This window comes from Leptonychotes weddellii, chromosome 1 (genome assembly GCF_054177405.1).
Source record: "Leptonychotes weddellii isolate Sample4059 chromosome 1, ASM5417740v2, whole genome shotgun sequence".
NCBI classification, from domain to species: domain Eukaryota; kingdom Metazoa; phylum Chordata; class Mammalia; order Carnivora; family Phocidae; genus Leptonychotes; species Leptonychotes weddellii.
The window spans coordinates 853,246-863,157 of record NC_138369.1 but is presented as its reverse complement, the minus strand read 5'-3'; the positions used below and the strand labels follow the sequence as shown (position 1 = coordinate 863,157).

The 9,912-nt window shown below is 48.4% G+C and overlaps 1 long non-coding RNA gene across 1 annotated transcript in view; it reads left to right on the top strand.

The window, feature by feature from the left end:
* The first annotated feature begins 8,158 nt into the window (after positions 1-8,158).
* The window catches only part of LOC115945090 (uncharacterized), a 97,721-nt gene continuing 95,967 nt past the window's right edge, over positions 8,159-9,912 (top strand). Inside the window, exon 1 of the long non-coding RNA XR_014147462.1 lies at positions 8,159-8,267. This is a non-coding gene — a long non-coding RNA (uncharacterized LOC115945090). The remainder of the gene's footprint in view (positions 8,268-9,912) is intronic.

Genomic DNA, 9,912 nt, shown 5'->3' with positions numbered 1-9,912 from the left:
TTCATTCATCTACCTATCTATTCACCCATCAGTATAGGCATCCATCCATCCATCCATCCATCCATCCATCCATCCATCCATCCATCCAATCCATCCACCAAACCACTCACCCATTTACCCATACATTCACCAATATATCCACCCATTCATGAACCCATTTATCTATCTTATTAGCCATCCACTCATCCTTTCTCCCATCCATCAACGCTTCCACGCATTGTTATACCTACCTATGTACCCGCTCATCTACACACTCATTTGTTTGTCATTCCTGCTACTTAACCATCCATTCAACCACCCTCTTATACATCCACTGATTCATTCACCCTTTTGTCCACCTGTTAATCCACCTGCCCATCGATTTATGCATCCATCCACCCACCCGCCCATCTATTTCTCAGTTGACCTATCCATTCATGTCTACCACAAGCATTTTCTGTGGTCATTTCTTTCTTTTTTTTTAAAGGTTTTTATTTATTTATTTGAGAGAGAGAATGAGATAGAGAGAGCATGAGAGGGGGGAGGGTCAGAGGGAGAAGCAGACTCCCCGCTGAGCAGGGAGCCGGATGCGGGACTCGATCCCGGGACTCCAGGATCATGACCTGAGCCGAAGGCAGTCGCTTAACCAACTGAGCCACCCAGGCGCCCATCTGTGGTCATTTCTGGGCCATTCTGATACTGCACTCTGGGGATAAAAGTGAGTCTGCCCTGGTTCTACCCCATGTATTCCCAGACCAAGGACGTTGCACCCACATGAAGAACTAGGTTTAGCGCAGACAAGGGTGGACATGAGGTATCACCTCATCTGAAGGAGGTGCCATTTTACAGACGAGCAAATCGAAACCTGCATAGTTCGGGAGAGGGCATGCCAGCTATCATCTTTGTGGTGGTCACAGCAAGACTTCTGTGGCCACCCCACAGGAATGGACCGTGGTTGAGGCTCACTCTCTCTCTCTCCTCCTCCCTGCTGCCCTCACCCAGGGCTGCCCTCTCTCCTCTGTCTCTGCCTGCCCTCCCCCTCAGTAAGTCTTTACTGAAACACAGCAGGGAAAACGCGGGTGAGGCCCACATGGAGCTTATGTTCTAGTTGGGGAGACAGGGCAAAAAAACAGCAAAGAAGCAAAGAAATAGAATAATTTCCTGCGAGGCTGATTTCAGAGCTCTCTGCTCCTGGCTGGACGGGCACGTGGGGACAGGTGGCTGCCTGTTTCCTCTTCTCCCGGCCCTGGGGGATGCTGAGCCCAGGGTACCACAGGCCCCAGAGCTGGGGAGGCAGCCACAGAAAGCAGGGATGGGGGAAGCTGCCATGTCACAGAGAAAGAAGGAGGCGGCGGCTCTGAAACCCCCTTCATAATTAATAAATGAAGAATATGGTTGTTAATCGATGGAGCTGTGAAGAGAATATTGATTCCAACCTCGCGCTATTTTTTTTGTGCCGCTTAGATTTTTACACCTCATTTAGAACAAGGCTTCCCCAGGGAACTCTTAAAACCAAAAGATATTTGCAGGACTCCAGTGGGGAGGGGGGCAATGTCAGGGCCCGACTCCGGAAGGGGGGACTGGGGGAGCAAGTAACAGCGGGTGGGGGCAGGGAGCCAGGCAGAGAAATATTATTTATCATCAAAGTTGCCGAATCACTGTGTCTTTCCCTGAAGCACCCATTTGAATATTTGATTAAGGATCAATTATTGCGGGTATCGGGAAAGGTCATTGGGCAAATTCCCGTGAGGCCATGGGGGAAGTTTCAGGGGTAGAAAAAATAAATCTCGTTATTAGTTTTTATTACATAAACACTGCCTGTCTATGGTAGCACAATTGTAGTAAAATGATGATAATCAACCCAGCACAACAAAAAATATCTGTCCTGCCATTCCAGAGAGAAACCCAGAGATTTCTCACAGGCAAGTGTACGCATTCGTGTCAAATAATTGTACCTGAATATTAAAGAACTTTACAAAAATTGGCTTCAAACACTGCGAACTGCGTCAAGAGGTTAGCAGCTCTTTCTGATTAAAAACATGTCACCAGGGTCAGAAACGATTGGCAAATACTGAAAAGTTTAATGGAGAAAATGTGATCATTGATAATTTCATTGCTTAGAACTGCTGTTTCGTTTTTTTCTTAAATAAACATTTTATTTTGGAATGATTTTAGATGTACACAAAAGTCGCAAAGATAAGACAGAGCCCCCTCTGCCCCACCCAGCTTCCCCTGGTGCGAGCATCTTATATCCCCACTGTGTGTCTGTTACAAGTCTGCTTTCAACTTGGTTTGGATTTTGCCAGGTTTTTCAGAATCCCATGCAGGATTCCACATTGCATTTTGATCCATGATAGTTAGGGCTTTTCTCATGCAGATATACTCAGGGATATGAATGCACCCATCTTATAAATAGGCAATCGAAATGCTGTTTTGCGACCTCTTTTTTTTTTTTTTCCAATTAGTGTAATATTGTGAACATTTTTAGGCCAGTAGATAAACAGCTTTTGATAGCTGTATCGTGTCTGCCAATATAACTGAGTTTATTTATTTCTCTTTTCCTTTTCTTCAAAGATTGAGGTGAAATTCACATATCATAAAATTAAACATTTTAAAGTGTGCAATTAAATGGTTTCTATCATAGTCACAAAGTCGTGCAATCATGTCCACCATCAAACTCCAGAAAAAAACCCCTTCCCCGTCAGCGGTCACTCCCCACCCTCCCCAGCCCCTGGCCCTGACGAGCCCCCTTCCCATCCGTAGATGAGCCTGTTCTGGACGTTTCACATACGTGGAATCACCCGCCATGTGGCCTTCTGTGTCTGGTTCCCTCTCTAAGCATCATGTGTACACATGAGCACCTGTTGGAGCTTCACCCTTGTTTCTTGGCTGACTAGTGCTCGGTGCGCACATGGACCACTTCCAGCTGTGGATGGGCACTTGGGTCATTTCCACTTTTTGACTCTAGTGGGTCTTGCTCCTATGAGCACTTGTGTACACATATTTGTGTGGGCACCTGTTTTCAATTCCTTGGGGTCTACACCTCCACGTGGGTCTGCCAGGTCAGACGGTGACCCTATGGTTAACTGAATGTCCAGGTTTATGTAAGCAGCCACCTATCATTTAAGTGTCTACAGTTTTCTCTCATTAAGAGCAGCCTGGGATGAGCATCCCTGTACAGCATCTTCTCTGATGGCCTTGCAAATTAAAGCATCGCCAAGTGAAAAGAGGTCTGAGAATGCTCGCCGAAGCGCTCACGGGGCTGTGTGCCCTGTCCTGTCACCGGAGCTCGGGCAACATGCACAACCACGGGGCAGTGGTGTTGTTACTCTGTTCAGTTCTGCTGATCTCTTCCTCATCTTTTTCATCTCCTCTCATTCGGGCCATTTGTCACCGCCTTTGCAAATTGCTTGTTCTGATGTTTTGCCCATTTTTCATTGGGGGTGTCTATGTTTTTTCTTAACAATGTAGAGAATCTCTTTGTAAATTGACGATATGAACTTTGCCATTCAGTTTTAAACATTTTATCATTTTTTGGTTTATCATTTGCTGCTATTTTTGCTTAAATCTTCTGTCGCAGGATTTATCATTTTCCGCTTGATACTGTCTGCCTTCGGTTTCTTGCTATAAAAGTCTCCCTCCACCCGAAAGTTATATACATTCAATTATCCTCAAATTACCACTTGTCTTTCAATATGGCTGTGCTTTCATTACGTATGTTCAAATTTTTATTCCACCTGGGATTGATTTATTTCCCTTTCGTTGTCTCTTGCATGCTTCTCATAAAAGAATCCAAACAACACAGAAAGAAGTGCAGTCGGTAAGAGGGAAGCTCATCCTAACGGCATGCCCGCCGAGGTGCCAGGCGCCATCCTAAGTGCTTGCTCAGAGTATGTCATGTAGTCCTCATAGCGACCCCATGGCCTGGGTTCACGAGCTTGCACATCTAGAAGTGAAGTTGAGGCACAGAGAGGTCAAGCCACTTGCTGAAGCTCACACAGCTGGTTCGCAGTGAGCCAGGCTTTGATCCCAGGTGGGCCGTGCCAAGCTTTCTGTCCATGCTCACTCCCAGCCCCCGGAGAAGGAGAGGATGCGGACGTGTGTGATTCCACAGACGCTGGCGCCTCGCACACACACTGCTTTACATCATGCTTAGTTCCCTTAGCGGCAGGTGCCAGGCAGCTTTCTCGGTCCAGGTATATGTAAGGCAGCCCCGTTCTTCCCAGTGGTTCCAGAATATCCTGTGTGGGTGTGTGTGGATGCCCTGTTGGAAATGCAACCATCTGTGTATGATAGACATCATGCTGGACAATTTCTGTCTCCTCCCGTGCTCCCCCTCCCCACCTGCTGTGTGCCCTGGGAGGCTGACCCACGTGCCTTCGTGCTCCCTGGTTGCCACTCGGGTTTGGCCATTGAGGAGCTCTTGCAGGAGACGGGAGGGTGGAAGGAGGAGGTCAAGGATGTGCCGTCCCCTGTGGCTTCTCAAGTCATCCAAACCTTTGTAAGAACGAACACAAAAGCTGAACAACAGTCGTCTTCAGTGAACGTGCCTCAATTTCTTCGTGTGTATGCAGCATCTCTCCCCGGCAGAGACTCTCGGGGCAGGACCTGCCAATCATCAGGTGCCACATGACAGCCGCCTCAGTGCACAGGGCTGTGTGTGCACCTCACTGACGTACATGACGTGCACTGCTCAAGAGATCAGGGTGCTCGGCTTGTGAGCTCGTCTGCGCTGCCTCGCTGTCAGCTGTTATAGATGGGACACACTGGGGTGACTGTGCAGCCCATTCCTGAGACCAGAGGTGGCCTGCTGTGGCAGACACACCCGAGGCTGGCCCCCAGGGGTCATGGCCTTGTCTAGACCCCTCCCCTTGAATGCACCATTACCTGTGACCGGCTCCTAACACACAGAATATGGAGAAGGCAGATGTCCTGAAGGTCCCCACTCAGCTGACTTGAATTAATGAGACGGGAGATTACCCTGTGTGGGCCTGACCTAATCAGGAGCCCAGATTGCAAAGAGGGCCCGGGTGTTCCTTAAATCCCTGACTTCAGGCAGCTGAGATTCTGTCTGTCTCGGTTGCTGGTTTTGTCAGAAGCACACTGCGGGGGCTCCCATGGCCCGAAGGAACTGAATTCTGCCAACGAGCACAGGAGCCGGGAAGAGGTCGGCAGGCAGGAGGAGCGGGGCCGACCCACCAGGCCACTGCGGCCTTGTGGGGGCGCTGAACGGAGAGTCCAGCCGCACCCGGGCCCAGAATCCGACCTAGGAAGCTGCGAGGTCCCGCAGCGGCGTTGTTCAAGCTGCTCAGTTTGTTGTCATTTGTTATGCGGTGGTGGTGAACTCGCGCATCTGAGCGCAGCAAGGACAGGGTCCCCCGTGTCACGAAGGCTGCTTCAGCTGCTCGGCTCGCAGCTGCTAACGTGCCCGCTGGCTGAGCCCAGGGGCGGGACATTAGCCCTCCCCATCCCTGCAAAGTTCTCTCAAAACAAAGTCCGAAGATCGGGCCTGTTCAGCAATCAGTTTGCTTCGGTGGAGACCCTGACTGATGCAGACATTTATATTCTTTCTAATAAAAAAAAAAAGCCAAAGAATATGCTGCAAAGAACATCTTACAATGATCTGTATGGTTGTGAGAGGTTTTTAGACGCTCGGGAGTGGGTTTTCCTCCGCGTCACAAAGGAAACAGCCCCTTTGTTCTCCCCGTCAACGGCACCCAGCTGAGCCAGCGGTGGCCTGCCCACTGAAGATGGAAACGCACCTCAGTTCACGTGAAACTAATATACGCTTTGCCTCGCTTTTAGGCCAGTGAGAGTGTAACTTCAACTATGGTAATTTCACAATACTTTCCTTTTTTTTTTTTTTTTTTTTAAATCTTTCTGCAGAAGAAAGTGCCCCCAACAGCTCTTAAAATCCCGGCAACTCCCAAGCGTGTTTTCTGCCACGTGAACTTTAGAATAATTTTGTTCAGTTCTCCTTCACCCTGTGGAGCGGGGGGTGAACTGATTGGAATTTTGATTGGTATTGAAATAAAAATGTATGGATTAATTTAGAGGAAATCGACATTTTTGCATTATTGGGTCTTTTCACTCAGCGACTGGGGCCGCTCTCTGTTTATTCCATGCTCTTTTTGTGTCCTTCAATAGCTGGTATTTTTTAACGTCCTGCATGTGTCTTAAGTGGGTGTTTTTTTCCTGAAGCCTTTTGAGTTTTTGTTCTCACCGTTGCTGTGGATGAATCGTTATTATTTTTTTGCAACACATGTTCTCACTGGTTATTGTCAGTCTGCAGGAAGCTGTTGTCAGGTTCTGTATATTTACATTGTAACCATCTTGAATACGGTGCTGGTTCTTCATAAATTCTCTTGGTGACTTTACAGCCCAGCTCGGAAACCCGCTCGACTGCTCCATCATTAACCATTTTGTTATCCTGTCTTACTGAGTGGGCTATAGCACTTCCAACACTGGCAATGTTGATGCCTTACTTTGGGTAACACATTGACCAGAAGGCTTCCCGGAAAAAAGACAGAAGAGGGCTGACCCCATCAGAGCGACCTGGATGCCCCCGTTCAGCACTCGCTGTCCGTGTGCAGCGGGCTTCAGAGACCTCAGGATAGTCCCTCGGGGCAGCGTCTGGTGTGCACCTCATGTCCAGCTCTTGGCTCCCACGTGGACACCGTGTCCCTGTTCAGGGCACATATGGGTTACCAATGAAAAAGTAGAAGGTATTTTTTTTTAAGATTTCATTTATTTATTTGACAGAGAGAGACAAAGCGAGAGACGGAACACAAGCAGGGGGAGCGGGAGAAGCAGATGCGGGACCCCATCCCAGGACCCTGGGATCACGACCTGAGCCGAAGGCAGATGCTTACCGACTGAGCCACCCAGGCGTCCCAGTAGAAGGTATTATTGAGAATCTCTTTCTTCAAGACTTTCACGAAAATTTCTCATGATTTATAAGGATGCTGGCCGATGTGCTTCTCTTTTTTACATTAAGGGCAGGGCCTTCTATTCCTGTCTTCCCTAGAATTTCTGTCAAAGGTGTTTGGCACCTGCTGATGAAGCCTTTTGTTCATCTGCTCCTATCCATTAAGATAGTGAAGCATATGAATGGATTTCCTAAGGCCTCCGACTAACTTCTGCCTTATTTGATGATGGTGGTTTTTCTCTTCAAATATCTCTGGATTCGCCTGGACAAGAGCTTACTTTGTACTTCTGCATGCTTTAATGGATAGGAGCGGCTGGCAGATTTGTCATTTTATTTTTGTCAGGTTTGGTGTTGGGGTCTGCTGGTTTTGTAAAATACTGTAAACGGTGAGGGGGCTGTATTAATTTTGTGCGGTGGCCATAACAAAGTACCACAAACTGGGTGGCTTCAAACAACAGAAACTTATTTCCTCGCTCTTCTGGGGGCTGGTTCCTTCTAGAAGCTCTGAGGGAGAATCTGTCTGTGTCCTTCCGGCTTCTGGAGGCACTGTCCATCCTCGGGGCCCCTCGGGTGGTCTCAGCGTGACGCAGACCTCCACCTCTGCCCTCCATGGCTGTCTCCGCTGTAAGACTCGTGGGGTTTCCCCATGGCCTTCTTATAGGGACCCCAGTCACTGGATTCAGGGCCGCCCTACTCCCCGCGTGACCTCACCTTAGCTGGTTACAGCTGCAAAAGACCCTACTTCCAAATCAGGTCACCTTCTGAGGTTCTGAGTGGGACATGAATTGGGGGGACTGGACACTGACCCCAGTGTGGGGGCATTTCTCCTTTTCCAGGCTTCAGGATGGCTGAATGGAATCAAGTTTGTTTTTCCTTTCTTTAACCTTCAAGGAACTTCAGCTGTGAACTGACTGAGTGGACCACCCACTGGTCATTGACCATCCAGCCCAGTCTCCTGCCCAACCCAGTCCTTAGGGACTCTCCCAAAGTTGCCTCATTAACGTGAAGTCAGGTGTGGTCCGAGAGGCTTGTTGTGAATAACAAAAGACTCCTTCCTGTCTCTTAACACTTAGGAAATTCCAAGGTTTTCTAAGCTCTGTCCTGGGAACAGGGCCAAAGACCAAATATATGTATTTCCTATTGTAAATAACACTATCACATCACCCTAAAGGAAACCCCATCCCATCAGCCATCACTCCCCGTCCCCCCCAGCCCCTGGCTTCCGAGAGCCCCCTTCCTGTCCGTGGATGAGCCTGTTCTGGGCGTGTCACCCACGTGGACTCACACCCCGTGTGGCCGTCTGTGTCTGGTTCCCTCCCTGAGCATCGTGGGCTCGGGATCCGTCCCCGGGGCCGTGCGTGTGGGCGCCTCGCTCCTGTGCCCGTGTGTGGACAGACCACGTTGTGTTCATCCATTCTTCTGTTGATGGCCACTTGGGTTGTCTTTGACTCCTGGCTACTGTGGATATCTATGTGCAGGTGTTTATTAGGACACATCTTTCGGGTTGGTTTGTGCAGAGACTGATGGTGTCAGGGTAAGGAAGCGCTCTCCGGTGTTCTTCCTTTAGCGTTCCACCGCTTTTGGGGTCCATTTTGGTAGTTTATGGTTTTAGAAAATCATCTGTTTCATCCCAGCCTTCAAGTTCATTAGTGCAGAAGCCTACAGTGTTTTATCTTGGTGCATCTAAATGTCCTTGGTATTTATGGTTCCATAGGCTCTCTTTCATCCCTTATTTTCATTTGTGTTTCTTTCTCCGTTTTTCTTGGTTACACAAGCCTGTTTATCTATTTTAGAGTGCTTTATTTTTTTTTTTTTTTCAGAAAAGCAGCCATGGGATTTATTTATTTATTCTGCTGTTTTCCCCTTTTCTAAGCCATTAATTTTGGCTTTTATCTTTATTAATTTGCTCCTCTGCTTTCATTAGTTCTGTTTTGGGGTGGTTGCTTTCTTCCTGAGCTGCTGACTTTATTTATGCTCGCTGTTTTTTTCTTTAGTGATGAAAGCATTTAAGGCAATGGATTTGTGACCGGCCATCACCCATATATTTTGGTGGGGAGAATTCCCATTATCGTTATTTCTAAAATACTCTAGAATTGTTTTGACCGGAGAGTTGGTTCTTTTTATTATTTTGTTTTTTAGGGGCGCCCAGACGGCTCCCTCGGGAGGAGCGTGCGACTCTGGATCTCAGGGTCGTGAGTTCAGGCCCCACGTTGGGCATGGAGATGACTTAAAAATAAGATCTTTTAAAAAAAAAAAAGACTTTGCTTTTATTTCTGGTGCTGTTCCTGGCGGCTGGCAGGCAAGCCTGGCCAGGACTCCTCCCACTCTCAGGAAAGAGCTGGATGTCCCGTGGCCCAGGAGGCCACTGGCCTTCTGGACTGGTCTCAGGAAGAAAGTCTGTCTGCTGTCCTCCCAGTGTCTGACATGCTTAGTAGCTCGATCTCATTATTTAAACTATGCTGATCCTTGTCTGTCTTACTTTTCCATGTATTCCTGTTGACCAGCGCCGGGAGAGATGTGAGGCCCCGGCCCACTGATTCCTACATCTCTACAGGCCCCACCGCTCCGTGACAGGTCCAGGCCATCGTGGGCACCGCCCATCTCATGGGCATTATATTTGTGACAATAATGAATGGCCTTCCTTGGGTGTTGGGTTCTTTTTATCCCAAGGCTGCTTTTGCTGATGTCAGAATCGTGGCCCTTTCTGGCCTTTTTAGCTTCTTTTTGCCCCGTATAGCTTTACCCATTCTTTTGCCTTTATTTATTTATTTTTAATATATACTTGATTTTTTAGATCAGTTGTAGGTTCATGGAAAAATTGAGCAGACGAGAGGAGCTGTCCCCACTCCCCCAGGGCCTCCCCATCAGCAGCATCCCCCATCGGAGGCACATTTGTGGACCCATCACTCTCCCCGGCCTGCAGTTCACGTGCAGACTCGCTCTTGCTGAGGCGAGTTCCACAGGCTTTTAGGACCCTAATGTCACGTGCCCACCTCTGTGGTCTC